Source organism: Semicossyphus pulcher, unplaced genomic scaffold (assembly GCF_022749685.1).
Source record: "Semicossyphus pulcher isolate SPU_LCO1_2020_fin unplaced genomic scaffold, fSemPul1.0.p SCAF_8, whole genome shotgun sequence".
Taxonomy (NCBI): Eukaryota; Metazoa; Chordata; class Actinopteri; order Labriformes; family Labridae; genus Semicossyphus; species Semicossyphus pulcher.
In genome coordinates, this window is record NW_027211759.1 from 26,260,001 (window position 1) to 26,267,500 (window position 7,500).

The 7,500-nt window shown below is 54.1% G+C and overlaps 19 non-coding genes across 19 annotated transcripts in view; all 19 read right to left on the reverse strand.

Moving 5' to 3' along the window:
* The window catches only part of LOC138583320 (U5 spliceosomal RNA), a 113-nt gene extending 66 nt beyond the window's left edge, over window positions 1-47 (reverse strand). The window contains exon 1 of the small nuclear RNA XR_011305231.1: window positions 1-47. This exon is cut by the window's left edge and continues 66 nt beyond it. This is a non-coding gene — a small nuclear RNA (U5 spliceosomal RNA).
* Window positions 48-356: 309 nt separating this feature from the next.
* On the reverse strand, window positions 357-547 carry LOC138613829 (U2 spliceosomal RNA). Its single transcript, XR_011309957.1, has one exon. It is a non-coding gene; the product is annotated as a U2 spliceosomal RNA (small nuclear RNA).
* A 211-nt stretch (window positions 548-758) lies between these two features.
* LOC138583321 (U5 spliceosomal RNA) lies at window positions 759-871 on the reverse strand. Its single transcript, XR_011305232.1, has one exon. It is a non-coding gene; the product is annotated as a U5 spliceosomal RNA (small nuclear RNA).
* Window positions 872-1,180: 309 nt separating this feature from the next.
* LOC138613830 (U2 spliceosomal RNA) lies at window positions 1,181-1,371 on the reverse strand. The gene has a single exon (XR_011309958.1). It is a non-coding gene; the product is annotated as a U2 spliceosomal RNA (small nuclear RNA).
* Window positions 1,372-1,586: 215 nt separating this feature from the next.
* LOC138583323 (U5 spliceosomal RNA) lies at window positions 1,587-1,699 on the reverse strand. Its single transcript, XR_011305233.1, has one exon. It is a non-coding gene; the product is annotated as a U5 spliceosomal RNA (small nuclear RNA).
* Window positions 1,700-2,008: 309 nt separating this feature from the next.
* On the reverse strand, window positions 2,009-2,199 carry LOC138613831 (U2 spliceosomal RNA). Its single transcript, XR_011309959.1, has one exon. It is a non-coding gene; the product is annotated as a U2 spliceosomal RNA (small nuclear RNA).
* Window positions 2,200-2,410: 211 nt separating this feature from the next.
* On the reverse strand, window positions 2,411-2,523 carry LOC138583325 (U5 spliceosomal RNA). Its single transcript, XR_011305235.1, has one exon. It is a non-coding gene; the product is annotated as a U5 spliceosomal RNA (small nuclear RNA).
* Window positions 2,524-2,832: 309 nt separating this feature from the next.
* Window positions 2,833-3,023, reverse strand: LOC138613832 (U2 spliceosomal RNA). Its single transcript, XR_011309960.1, has one exon. It is a non-coding gene; the product is annotated as a U2 spliceosomal RNA (small nuclear RNA).
* Window positions 3,024-3,234: 211 nt separating this feature from the next.
* LOC138583326 (U5 spliceosomal RNA) lies at window positions 3,235-3,347 on the reverse strand. Its single transcript, XR_011305236.1, has one exon. It is a non-coding gene; the product is annotated as a U5 spliceosomal RNA (small nuclear RNA).
* A 309-nt stretch (window positions 3,348-3,656) lies between these two features.
* On the reverse strand, window positions 3,657-3,847 carry LOC138613833 (U2 spliceosomal RNA). Its single transcript, XR_011309961.1, has one exon. It is a non-coding gene; the product is annotated as a U2 spliceosomal RNA (small nuclear RNA).
* Window positions 3,848-4,058: 211 nt separating this feature from the next.
* LOC138583327 (U5 spliceosomal RNA) lies at window positions 4,059-4,171 on the reverse strand. The gene has a single exon (XR_011305237.1). It is a non-coding gene; the product is annotated as a U5 spliceosomal RNA (small nuclear RNA).
* Window positions 4,172-4,480: 309 nt separating this feature from the next.
* LOC138613914 (U2 spliceosomal RNA) lies at window positions 4,481-4,671 on the reverse strand. The gene has a single exon (XR_011310039.1). It is a non-coding gene; the product is annotated as a U2 spliceosomal RNA (small nuclear RNA).
* A 207-nt stretch (window positions 4,672-4,878) lies between these two features.
* LOC138583328 (U5 spliceosomal RNA) lies at window positions 4,879-4,991 on the reverse strand. The gene has a single exon (XR_011305238.1). It is a non-coding gene; the product is annotated as a U5 spliceosomal RNA (small nuclear RNA).
* A 309-nt stretch (window positions 4,992-5,300) lies between these two features.
* Window positions 5,301-5,491, reverse strand: LOC138613834 (U2 spliceosomal RNA). Its single transcript, XR_011309962.1, has one exon. It is a non-coding gene; the product is annotated as a U2 spliceosomal RNA (small nuclear RNA).
* A 211-nt stretch (window positions 5,492-5,702) lies between these two features.
* Window positions 5,703-5,815, reverse strand: LOC138583329 (U5 spliceosomal RNA). The gene has a single exon (XR_011305239.1). It is a non-coding gene; the product is annotated as a U5 spliceosomal RNA (small nuclear RNA).
* A 309-nt stretch (window positions 5,816-6,124) lies between these two features.
* LOC138613588 (U2 spliceosomal RNA) lies at window positions 6,125-6,315 on the reverse strand. The gene has a single exon (XR_011309728.1). It is a non-coding gene; the product is annotated as a U2 spliceosomal RNA (small nuclear RNA).
* Window positions 6,316-6,530: 215 nt separating this feature from the next.
* LOC138583331 (U5 spliceosomal RNA) lies at window positions 6,531-6,643 on the reverse strand. Its single transcript, XR_011305241.1, has one exon. It is a non-coding gene; the product is annotated as a U5 spliceosomal RNA (small nuclear RNA).
* A 309-nt stretch (window positions 6,644-6,952) lies between these two features.
* On the reverse strand, window positions 6,953-7,143 carry LOC138613818 (U2 spliceosomal RNA). The gene has a single exon (XR_011309946.1). It is a non-coding gene; the product is annotated as a U2 spliceosomal RNA (small nuclear RNA).
* A 211-nt stretch (window positions 7,144-7,354) lies between these two features.
* Window positions 7,355-7,467, reverse strand: LOC138583332 (U5 spliceosomal RNA). Its single transcript, XR_011305242.1, has one exon. It is a non-coding gene; the product is annotated as a U5 spliceosomal RNA (small nuclear RNA).
* Window positions 7,468-7,500: the final 33 nt, after the last annotated feature.

The following is a 7,500-nucleotide window of genomic DNA, read 5'->3' on the forward strand; positions in this document are numbered from 1 at the left end:
TAGTAAAAGGCGAAAGACTTGTGCGTTTTGAAGAGAAACCCGAGTAGGTACAGGCTTCTCCTCGGGAGCAGCCCAGCACAGGCGTCGCCCCAGCCACTACACTCACGGTGAGTCTCACCACTTGGCTCGTCGCGGACTGGGCCGCTTCCACCCCAGCCCTGCCCACATTTGCCACAGGCTTTATCCGACGGAAAATTCAGAGAAATGAAGGCCTGGCTGTCAGATGCGGGCTACGAAACATGTATCAGGGTCTTGCAGGCCCTCTGTGACATTCCAGGAAGAAACAAAGGGGATCTGCGGGGCACAAAATCACTGCGCTGCACTGCACTGAGGAGTTGTTTTTGCACAAGGCAGGAGAAGGTTGCACCGTTCCCGGTGGCACTGCAATACCGGGTCGATGCGTGGAGTGAACGGAGCAAGCCCCTCTTTCAGCTCCCGGTGTCAAAAATCCGTTTAATATTTCGTCCCCGTATAGAGGACATATCAGATATTAAACTGATAAGAACAGATACTACACTTGATCTTAGCCAAAAGGCCGAGAAGCGATGCCGCAGACTGTTTGCCGCTCGAGCCCACCTCCTGGAACGGCCCTCCCTCGTCGTGGTGCGGAAATTCTTATCGGCCGTAACGAACGACGGCTGCTGCCCAGCAATTCCGGCCACGCCCGACCTTGGCTCCGGGCCCTGACCCTCGAATGCCTAGGATAGTTTTTGTTGCTTGCTTGCTTGCTTGCTTGCTTTCCACAAAACACAGAGGCTCGGCCAAACGGCTAAGCCTGCCAAAAATAGCTTTAACTCAATAGTGTTCCTCTCCACGGAAGTCTTTAGTAAAAGGCGAAAGACTTGTGCGTTTTGAAGAGAAACCCGAGTAGGTACAGGCTTCTCCTCGGGAGCAGCCCAGCACAGGCGTCGCCCCAGCCACTACACTCACGGTGAGTCTCACCACTTGGCTCGTCGCGGACTGGGCCGCTTCCACCCCAGCCCTGCCCACATTTGCCACAGGCTTTATCCGACGGAAAATTCAGAGAAATGAAGGCCTGGCTGTCAGATGCGGGCTACGAAACATGTATCAGGGTCTTGCAGGCCCTCTGTGACATTCCAGGAAGAAACAAAGGGGATCTGCGGGGCACAAAATCACTGCGCTGCACTGCACTGAGGAGTTGTTTTTGCACAAGGCAGGAGAAGGTTGCACCGTTCCCGGTGGCACTGCAATACCGGGTCGATGCGTGGAGTGAACGGAGCAAGCCCCTCTTTCAGCTCCCGGTGTCAAAAATCCGTTTAATATTTCGTCCCCGTATAGAGGACATATCAGATATTAAACTGATAAGAACAGATACTACACTTGATCTTAGCCAAAAGGCCGAGAAGCGATGCCGCAGACTGTTTGCTGCTCGAGCCCACCTCCTGGAACGGCCCTCCCTCGTCGTGGTGCGGAAATTCTTATCGGCCGTAACGAACGACGGCTGCTGCCCAGCAATTCCGGCCACGCCCGACCTTGGCTCCGGGCCCTGACCCTCGAATGCCTAGGATAGTTTTTGTTGCTTGCTTGCTTGCTTGCTTGCTTGCTTTCCACAAAAGACAGAGGCTCGGCCAAACGGCTAAGCCTGCCAAAAATAGCTTTAACTCAATAGTGTTCCTCTCCACGGAAGTCTTTAGTAAAAGGCGAAAGACTTGTGCGTTTTGAAGAGAAACCCGAGTAGGTACAGGCTTCTCCTCGGGAGCAGCCCAGCACAGGCGTCGCCCCAGCCACTACACTCACGGTGAGTCTCACCACTTGGCTCGTCGCGGACTGGGCCGCTTCCACCCCAGCCCTGCCCACATTTGCCACAGGCTTTATCCGACGGAAAATTCAGAGAAATGAAGGCCTGGCTGTCAGATGCGGGCTACGAAACATGTATCAGGGTCTTGCAGGCCCTCTGTGACATTCCAGGAAGAAACAAAGGGGATCTGCGGGGCACAAAATCACTGCGCTGCACTGCACTGAGGAGTTGTTTTTGCACAAGGCAGGAGAAGGTTGCACCGTTCCCGGTGGCACTGCAATACCGGGTCGATGCGTGGAGTGAACGGAGCAAGCCCCTCTTTCAGCTCCCGGTGTCAAAAATCCGTTTAATATTTCGTCCCCGTATAGAGGACATATCAGATATTAAACTGATAAGAACAGATACTACACTTGATCTTAGCCAAAAGGCCGAGAAGCGATGCCGCAGACTGTTTGCCGCTCGAGCCCACCTCCTGGAACGGCCCTCCCTCGTCGTGGTGCGGAAATTCTTATCGGCCGTAACGAACGACGGCTGCTGCCCAGCAATTCCGGCCACGCCCGACCTTGGCTCAGGGCCCTGACCCTCGAATGCCTAGGATAGTTTTTGTTGCTTGCTTGCTTGCTTGCTTGCTTTCCACAAAAGACAGAGGCTCGGCCAAACGGCTAAGCCTGCCAAAAATAGCTTTAACTCAATAGTGTTCCTCTCCACGGAAGTCTTTAGTAAAAGGCGAAAGACTTGTGCGTTTTGAAGAGAAACCCGAGTAGGTACAGGCTTCTCCTCGGGAGCAGCCCAGCACAGGCGTCGCCCCAGCCACTACACTCACGGTGAGTCTCACCACTTGGCTCGTCGCGGACTGGGCCGCTTCCACCCCAGCCCTGCCCACATTTGCCACAGGCTTTATCCGACGGAAAATTCAGAGAAATGAAGGCCTGGCTGTCAGATGCGGGCTACGAAACATGTATCAGGGTCTTGCAGGCCCTCTGTGACATTCCAGGAAGAAACAAAGGGGATCTGCGGGGCACAAAATCACTGCGCTGCACTGCACTGAGGAGTTGTTTTTGCACAAGGCAGGAGAAGGTTGCACCGTTCCCGGTGGCACTGCAATACCGGGTCGATGCGTGGAGTGAACGGAGCAAGCCCCTCTTTCAGCTCCCGGTGTCAAAAATCCGTTTAATATTTCGTCCCCGTATAGAGGACATATCAGATATTAAACTGATAAGAACAGATACTACACTTGATCTTAGCCAAAAGGCCGAGAAGCGATGCCGCAGACTGTTTGCCGCTCGAGCCCACCTCCTGGAACGGCCCTCCCTCGTCGTGGTGCGGAAATTCTTATCGGCCGTAACGAACGACGGCTGCTGCCCAGCAATTCCGGCCACGCCCGACCTTGGCTCCGGGCCCTGACCCTCGAATGCCTAGGATAGTTTTTGTTGCTTGCTTGCTTGCTTGCTTGCTTTCCACAAAAGACAGAGGCTCGGCCAAACGGCTAAGCCTGCCAAAAATAGCTTTAACTCAATAGTGTTCCTCTCCACGGAAGTCTTTAGTAAAAGGCGAAAGACTTGTGCGTTTTGAAGAGAAACCCGAGTAGGTACAGGCTTCTCCTCGGGAGCAGCCCAGCACAGGCGTCGCCCCAGCCACTACACTCACGGTGAGTCTCACCACTTGGCTCGTCGCGGACTGGGCCGCTTCCACCCCAGCCCTGCCCACATTTGCCACAGGCTTTATCCGACGGAAAATTCAGAGAAATGAAGGCCTGGCTGTCAGATGCGGGCTACGAAACATGTATCAGGGTCTTGCAGGCCCTCTGTGACATTCCAGGAAGAAACAAAGGGGATCTGCGGGGCACAAAATCACTGCGCTGCACTGCACTGAGGAGTTGTTTTTGCACAAGGCAGGAGAAGGTTGCACCGTTCCCGGTGGCACTGCAATACCGGGTCGATGCGTGGAGTGAACGGAGCAAGCCCCTCTTTCAGCTCCCGGTGTCAAAAATCCGTTTAATATTTCGTCCCCGTATAGAGGACATATCAGATATTAAACTGATAAGAACAGATACTACACTTGATCTTAGCCAAAAGGCCGAGAAGCGATGCCGCAGACTGTTTGCCGCTCGAGCCCACCTCCTGGAACGGCCCTCCCTCGTCGTGGTGCGGAAATTCTTATCGGCCGTAACGAACGACGGCTGCTGCCCAGCAATTCCGGCCACGCCCGACCTTGGCTCCGGGCCCTGACCCTCGAATGCCTAGGATAGTTTTTGTTGCTTGCTTGCTTGCTTGCTTGCTTTCCACAAAAGACAGAGGCTCGGCCAAACGGCTAAGCCTGCCAAAAATAGCTTTAACTCAATAGTGTTCCTCTCCACGGAAGTCTTTAGTAAAAGGCGAAAGACTTGTGCGTTTTGAAGAGAAACCCGAGTAGGTACAGGCTTCTCCTCGGGAGCAGCCCAGCACAGGCGTCGCCCCAGCCACTACACTCACGGTGAGTCTCACCACTTGGCTCGTCGCGGACTGGGCCGCTTCCACCCCAGCCCTGCCCACATTTGCCACAGGCTTTATCCGACGGAAAATTCAGAGAAATGAAGGCCTGGCTGTCAGATGCGGGCTACGAAACATGTATCAGGGTCTTGCAGGCCCTCTGTGACATTCCAGGAAGAAACAAAGGGGATCTGCGGGGCACAAAGTCTCTGCGCTGCACTGCACTGAGGAGTTGTTTTTGCACAAGGCAGGAGAAGGTTGCACCGTTCCCGGTGGCACTGCAATACCGGGTCGATGCGTGGAGTGAACGGAGCAAGCCCCTCTTTCAGCTCCCGGTGTCAAAAATCCGTTTAATATTTCGTCCCCGTATAGAGGACATATCAGATATTAAACTGATAAGAACAGATACTACACTTGATCTTAGCCAAAAGGCAGAGAAGCGATGCCGCAGACTGTTTGCCGCTCGAGCCCACCTCCTGGAACGGCCCTCCCTCGTCGTGGTGCGGAAATTCTTATCGGCCGTAACGAACGACGGCTGCTGCCCAGCAATTCCGGCCACGCCCGACCTTGGCTCCGGGCCCTGACCCTCGAATGCCTAGGATAGTTTTTGTTGCTTGCTTGCTTGCTTGCTTTCCACAAAAGACAGAGGCTCGGCCAAACGGCTAAGCCTGCCAAAAATAGCTTTAACTCAATAGTGTTCCTCTCCACGGAAGTCTTTAGTAAAAGGCGAAAGACTTGTGCGTTTTGAAGAGAAACCCGAGTAGGTACAGGCTTCTCCTCGGGAGCAGCCCAGCACAGGCGTCGCCCCAGCCACTACACTCACGGTGAGTCTCACCACTTGGCTCGTCGCGGACTGGGCCGCTTCCACCCCAGCCCTGCCCACATTTGCCACAGGCTTTATCCGACGGAAAATTCAGAGAAATGAAGGCCTGGCTGTCAGATGCGGGCTACGAAACATGTATCAGGGTCTTGCAGGCCCTCTGTGACATTCCAGGAAGAAACAAAGGGGATCTGCGGGGCACAAAATCACTGCGCTGCACTGCACTGAGGAGTTGTTTTTGCACAAGGCAGGAGAAGGTTGCACCGTTCCCGGTGGCACTGCAATACCGGGTCGATGCGTGGAGTGAACGGAGCAAGCCCCTCTTTCAGCTCCCGGTGTCAAAAATCCGTTTAATATTTCGTCCCCGTATAGAGGACATATCAGATATTAAACTGATAAGAACAGATACTACACTTGATCTTAGCCAAAAGGCCGAGAAGCGATGCCGCAGACTGTTTGCCGCTCGAGCCCACCTCCTGGAACGGCCCTCCCTCGTCGTGGTGCGGAAATTCTTATCGGCCGTAACGAATGACGGCTGCTGCCCAGCAATTCCGGCCACGCCCGACCTTGGCTCCGGGCCCTGACCCTCGAATGCCTAGGATAGTTTTTGTTGCTTGCTTGCTTGCTTGCTTGCTTTCCACAAAAGACAGAGGCTCGGCCAAACGGCTAAGCCTGCCAAAAATAGCTTTAACTCAATAGTGTTCCTCTCCACGGAAGTCTTTAGTAAAAGGCGAAAGACTTGTGCGTTTTGAAGAGAAACCCGAGTAGGTACAGGCTTCTCCTCGGGAGCAGCCCAGCACAGGCGTCGCCCCAGCCACTACACTCACGGTGAGTCTCACCACTTGGCTCGTCGCGGACTGGGCCGCTTCCACCCCAGCCCTGCCCACATTTGCCACAGGCTTTATCCGACGGAAAATTCAGAGAAATGAAGGCCTGGCTGTCAGATGTGGGCTACGAAACATGTATCAGGGTCTTGCAGGCCCTCTGTGACATTCCAGGAAGAAACAAAGGGGATCTGCGGGGCACAAAATCACTGCGCTGCACTGCACTGAGGAGTTGTTTTTGCACAAGGCAGGAGAAGGTTGCACCGTTCCCGGTGGCACTGCAATACCGGGTCGATGCGTGGAGTGAACGGAGCAAGCTCCTCTTTCAGCTCCCGGTGTCAAAAATCCGTTTAATATTTCGTCCCCGTATAGAGGACATATCAGATATTAAACTGATAAGAACAGATACTACACTTGATCTTAGCCAAAAGGCCGAGAAGCGATGCCGCAGACTGTTTGCCGCTCGAGCCCACCTCCTGGAACGGCCCTCCCTCGTCGTGGTGCGGAAATTCTTATCGGCCGTAACGAACGACGGCTGCTGCCCAGCAATTCCGGCCACGCCCGACCTTGGCTCCGGGCCCTGACCCTCGAATGCCTAGGATAGTTTTTGTTGCTTGCTTGCTTGCTTGCTTGCTTGCTTTCCACAAAAGACAGAGGCTCGGCCAAACGGCTAAGCCTGCCAAAAATAGCTTTAACTCAATAGTGTTCCTCTCCACGGAAGTCTTTAGTAAAAGGCGAAAGACTTGTGCGTTTTGAAGAGAAACCCGAGTAGGTACAGGCTTCTCCTCGGGAGCAGCCCAGCACAGGCGTCGCCCCAGCCACTACACTCACGGTGAGTCTCACCACTTGGCTCGTCGCGGACTGGGCCGCTTCCACCCCAGCCCTGCCCACATTTGCCACAGGCTTTATCCGACGGAAAATTCAGAGAAATGAAGGCCTGGCTGTCAGATGCGGGCTACGAAACATGTATCAGGGTCTTGCAGGCCCTCTGTGACATTCCAGGAAGAAACAAAGGGGATCTGCGGGGCACAAAGTCACTGCGCTGCACTGCACTGAGGAGTTGTTTTTGCACAAGGCAGGAGAAGGTTGCACCGTTCCCGGTGGCACTGCAATACCGGGTCGATGCGTGGAGTGAACGGAGCAAGCTCCTCTTTCAGCTCCCGGTGTCAAAAATCCGTTTAATATTTCGTCCCCGTATAGAGGACATATCAGATATTAAACTGATAAGAACAGATACTACACTTGATCTTAGCCAAAAGGCCGAGAAGCGATGCCGCAGACTGTTTGCCGCTCGAGCCCACCTCCTGGAACGGCCCTCCCTCGTCGTGGTGCGGAAATTCTTATCGGCCGTAACGAACGACGGCTGCTGCCCAGCAATTCCGGCCACGCCCGACCTTGGCTCCGGGCCCTGACCCTCGAATGCCTAGGATAGTTTTTGTTGCTTGCTTGCTTGCTTGCTTGCTTTCCACAAAAGACAGAGGCTCGGCCAAACGGCTAAGCCTGCCAAAAATAGCTTTAACTCAATAGTGTTCCTCTCCACGGAAGTCTTTAGTAAAAGGCGAAAGACTTGTGCGTTTTGAAGAGAAACCCGAGTAGGTACAGGCTTCTCCTCGGGAGCAGCCCAGCACA